We start from the raw sequence: 5,842 nt of genomic DNA, 5'->3' as shown, positions 1-5,842 counted from the left end.
ACAGAGACAAAGAAACAACAACAGAGACAAAGAAACAACAACAACAGAGACAAAGAAACAACAACAGAGACAAAGAAACAACAACAACAACAGAGACAAAGCAACAACAACAACAGAGACAAAGAAACAACAACAACAGAGACAAAGAAACAACAACAGAGACAAAGAAACAACAACAGAGACAAAGAAACAACAACAACAACAGAGACAAAGAAACAACAACAACAACAACAGGGACAAAGAAACAACAACAACAGAGACAAAGAAACAACAACAGAGACAAAGAAACAACAACAGAGACAAAGAAACAACAACAACAACAGAGACAAAGAAACAACAACAGAGACAAAGAAACAACAACAGAGACAAAGAAACAACAACAACAACAGAGACAAAGAAACAACAACAACAACAACAGGGACAAAGAAACAACAACAACAGAGACAAAGAAACAACAACAGAGACAAAGAAACAACAACAACAACAGAGACAAAGAAACAACAACAACAACAACAACAGAGACAAAGAAACAACAACAACAGAGACAAAGAAACAACAACAACAGAGACAAAGAAACAACAACAACAGAGACAAAGAAACAACAACAGAGACAAAGAAACAACAACAGAGACAAAGAAACAACAACAACAGAGACAAAGAAACAACAACAACAGAGACAAAGAAACAACAACAGAGACAAAGAAACAACAACAGAGACAAAGAAACAACAACAACAACAACAGAGACAAAGAAACAACAACAACAGAGACAAAGAAACAACAACAACAGAGACAAAGAAACAACAACAGAGACAAAGAAACAACAACAACAGAGACAAAGAAACAACAACAACAGAGACAAAGAAACAACAACAGAGACAAAGAAACAACAACAGAGACAAAGAAACAACAACAGAGACAAAGAAACAACAACAGAGACAAAGCAACAACAACAACAACAGAGACAAAGAAACAACAACAACAGAGACAAAGAAACAACAACAACAGAGACAAAGAAACAACAACAACAGAGACAAAGAAACAACAACAACAGAGACAAAGAAACAACAACAGAGACAAAGAAACAACAACAGAGACAAAGAAACAACAACAGAGACAAAGAAACAACAACAGAGACAAAGAAACAACAACAGAGACAAAGCAACAACAACAACAACAGAGACAAAGCAACAACAACAACAACAACAGAGACAAAGAAACAACAACAGAGACAAAGCAACAACAACAACAGAGACAAAGAAACAACAACAACAGAGACAAAGAAACAACAACAGAGACAAAGAAACAACAACAACAACAGAGACAAAGAAACAACAACAGAGACAAAGAAACAACAACAGAGACAAAGAAACAACAACAACAACAACAGAGACAAAGAAACAACAACAGAGACAAAGAAACAACAACAGAGACAAAGAAACAACAACAGAGACAAAGAAACAACAACAGAGACAAAGAAACAACAACAGAGACAAAGCAACAACAACAACAACAGAGACAAAGCACACAGAAAAAAAACAAGAAAAACAGCACCCACTTACACATATCTACGCGTATATATATATATATATATACATACACTCATGCATATATACACGCGTACGCACACACACACATACACACCCATACATACGTACACCATTTTCCTCTTCCCGCTCGGTGCTTCTCTCACTTCTCTCTTCCTCTTCCTCCTCTCACCCCATCGCCATCATTGCGTCTCTCAATTTGTCATTTTAAACAAACTTGCAAACAGAAATTAAACAAAAAAAGCTCAGTTTAAACCAAGAGGTTAGGTTCCACCCATGGAACGTACAGTGTAGTTCTGAAATACGTAGATCCCCGCCATTCTACGAGAATCCTTGCAGCATAATAGCTGATACCTCAGGTTCTAGGTAATTTAGATAAGGTTCCCATACTTTGTAGAACTGGTCTGTTTTAGAATGCAATGTACATGTCAGATATTCCAGAGGCACCCATTCAAATAGTATTTTATGCCAATCTTTAATAGAAGGAACCTTATCACTAATCCACTGTAAAAGGATGTTTTTCCTCGCTGCGAAAGTACGGATGCTGTAAAGCCTCCTCTTACCCACAGAAGTAACATGCCTACTAGGGAGACCTAACAGTAAAGAAACTGGGTCCAATTCTAGATCAACCCCTAGGATCTTTTCAATTTCTTGCAGAACACCAGACCAGTATCTTTGTATTTGGGTACATGACCATAAACAATGTGTTAGGGTGCCTGCATCAGTTTTGCATTTAAGACACTGAGGGGAAGAGGAAGTGGGGCTAAAAGCATGTCTGCGATTTGGGGATATATGCAATCTGTGTATTATTCTTAATTGGATTGCTCTAGTACGATTACATATAGATATTGTTTTTGCATATCTCCAAATGTCCTCCCACATCTCTTCGTCAATAGTAACAGACAATTCTTTCTCCCACACTTGTTTCACCCTCTGTGTGTTGACAGCAGAAAGGGACCTTAAAGTATCATAAAACAGACTTACAGACATTTTCCTTTGTGGGAAAAAAAGCGTTATTTCAATGACAGATACATCAGGGTTACCAATTAAGGTGGTGCTCTTCAGGATATAATGTCTTACTTGTAGGAAGCGGAAAAAGTCTTTGGGAGCCGATATTTCTCGACCATCTGCTCAAACGACAACAAAATCTTATCAGCAAATAAGTCATTTAGCCTGCGTATGCCCTTATTAAGCCAAAAGTTAAAGCCAGCATCCAGCAATCCTGGACTGAAATCTGGGTTGTTAAGAATCGGGGTAAGAGCAGAGGTTAGTTTGGACCTTCCCAGGAAGCGTTGAACTGACCTCCATACTTTGAGTGTGTTAAGTGTAATGGGATTATTGCAGTGATCTTCTACAAACTTGAAGCTTCTGAAAAATAAAAGATCCTGTAAGGGGTATTTTGAAAGAGAAGTCTCAATGTCTAACCAAATAGAGGAGTCATCATTTGTGGTCCAGTCAGAAATATAACAAAGGTGGGCACACCACTGATAGAACCTGATATTGGGCAGGTCCAAGCCGCCCATAGAACTTGGCAGCTGCAATATTGGCATCTTAAGTCTTGGCTTGCGTTTACTCCATATAAAGGAACTTAGCCATCCGTTTACATCTTTTATTACCTTATTGGAGAGTAATACTGGGATCATTTGGATTGGGTTAAGTAGTCTAGGTAAAATGTTCATTTTCAAGAGGGATATTCTACCCAACCAAGAAATCGGGAGAGAGTTCCAGCACTCCAGATCCTGTCTTATTGTATCAAACAAGGGAACAAAATTGGCTTTGTACATTTGCTGGAATTTAGGAGTTACAAATATACCCAGATACATGAAACCTGAGGGAGACAATTTAAAAGGGAAGGGGGGAGAAGTATTAGGTACAGAGTGGCATAGCCTCTGACTTAGTTAGATTAATCTTGTAGCCTGAGAATTCGCTGAATAATTCAATAATATTAATAAGAGATGTAATTGAAGTCTCGGGACTAGAGATGAATATCAGGACATCATCAGCATACAAGCTTATTTTATGGTGAACATCACCAATGAGCAGCCCCTGTATAGCAGGCGTTACCCTGATGGCCTCGGCCAGTGGTTCCATAACGAGTGCAAAGAGGAGGGGGGATAAAGGACAGCCCTGTCTGGTACCTCTGTGTATAGAGAAACTATTTGACCTTAGGGTTGATGTATTGATTGATGTATTAATTGATGTATTGGTTGGTTGATTGATGTATTGGTTGATTGATGTATTGGTTGATGTATTGGTTGGTTGATGTATTGATGTATTGGTTGATGTATTGGTTGATGTATTGATGTATTGGTTGATGTATTGGTTGGTTGATTGATGTATTGGTTTATTAATGTATTGGTTGGTTGGTGTATTGGTTGGTTGATGTATTGGTTGGTTGATGTATTGGTTGGTTGATGTATTGGTTGGTTGATGTATTGGTTGGTTGATGTATTGGTTGGTTGATGTATTGGTTGGTTGATGTATTGGTTGATGTATTGGTTGGTTGATGTATTGGTTGATGTATTGGTTGGTTGATTGATGTATTGGTTGATGTATTGGTTGGTTGATGTATTGGTTGGTGTATTGGTTGGTTGATTGATGTATTGGTTGATGTATTGGTTGGTTGATGTATTGGTTGGTTGGTGTATTGGTTGGTTGGTGTATTGGTTGGTTGATGTATTGGTTGGTTGATGTATTGGTTGGTTGATGTATTGGTTGGTTGATGTATTGGTTGATGTATTGATGTATTGGTTGGTTGGTGTATTGGTTGGTTGGTGTATTGGTTGGTTGATGTATTGGTTGGTTGATGTATTGGTTGATGTATTGATGTATTGGTTGGTTGGTGTATTGGTTGGTTGGTGTATTGGTTGGTTGATGTATTGGTTGGTTGGTGTATTGGTTGGTTGATGTATTGGTTGGTTGATGTATTGGTTGGTTGGTGTATTGATGTATTGGTTGGTTGATGTATTGGTTGGTTGATGTATTGATTGATATATTGGTTGATTGATTTTATGGTTGGTTGATTTATAGTTGGTTGATTGATGTATCGGTTGGTTGATGTATTGGTTGGTGTATTGGTTGATGTATTGGTTGGTTGGTGTATTGATGTATTGGTTGGTGTATTGATGTATTGGTTGGTTGGTGTATTGGTTGGTTGATGTATTGGTTGGTTGGTGTATTGGTTGATGTATTGGTTGGTTGATGTATTGGTTGATGTATTGGTTGATGTATTGGTTGGTTGATGTATTGGTTGGTGTATTGGTTGATGTATTGGTTGGTTGATGTATTGGTTGATGTATTGGTTGGTTGATGTATTGGTTGGTTGATGTATTGGTTGGTTGATGTATTGATGTATTGGTTGGTTGATGTATTGATGTATTGGTTGGTTGATGTATTGGTTGGTTGGTTGATGTATTGGTTGATGTATTGGTTGATGTATTGGTTGATGTATTGGTTGGTTGATGTATTGGTTGGTTGGTTGATGTATTGGTTGATGTATTGGTTGATGTATTGGTTGGTTGATGTATTGGTTGATGTATTGGTTGGTTGATGTATTGGTTGGTTGATGTATTGGTTGGTTGATGTATTGGTTGGTTGATGTATTGGTTGATGTATTGGTTGGTTGATGTATTGATGTATTGGTTGGTTGATGTATTGATGTATTGGTTGGTTGATGTATTGGTTGATGTATTGGTTGGTTGATGTATTGGTTGATGTATTGGTTGATGTATTGGTTGGTTGATGTATTGGTTGATGTATTGGTTGGTTGATGTATTGGTTGGTTGGTGTATTGATGTATTGGTTGGTTGATGTATTGGTTGGTTGATGTATTGGTTGATGTATTGGTTGGTTGATGTATTGGTTGGTTGATGTATTGGTTGGTTGATGTATTGGTTGGTTGATGTATTGATGTATTGGTTGATGTATTGGTTGATGTATTGATGTATTGGTTGATGTATTGGTTGATGTATTGGTTGGTTGATGTATTGATGTATTGGTTGGTTGATGTATTGGTTGATGTATTGGTTGATGTATTGGTTGGTTGATGTATTGATGTATTGGTTGGTTGGTGTATTGGTTGGTTGGTGTATTGGTTGGTTGATGTATTGGTTGGTTGATGTATTGGTTGGTTGATGTATTGGTTGGTTGATGTATTGGTTGGTTGATGTATTGGTTGGTTGATGTATTGGTTGATGTATTGGTTGGTTGATGTATTGGTTGGTTGATGTATTGGTTGATGTATTGGTTGATGTATTGATGTATTGGTTGATGTATTGGTTGATGTATTGGTTGGTT

Source organism: Oncorhynchus clarkii, chromosome 19, assembly GCF_045791955.1.
Source record: "Oncorhynchus clarkii lewisi isolate Uvic-CL-2024 chromosome 19, UVic_Ocla_1.0, whole genome shotgun sequence".
In the NCBI taxonomy this organism is placed as follows: domain Eukaryota; kingdom Metazoa; phylum Chordata; class Actinopteri; order Salmoniformes; family Salmonidae; genus Oncorhynchus; species Oncorhynchus clarkii.
The sequence above is the reverse complement of the archived record's forward strand: the minus strand, read 5'-3'. Positions refer to the sequence as shown.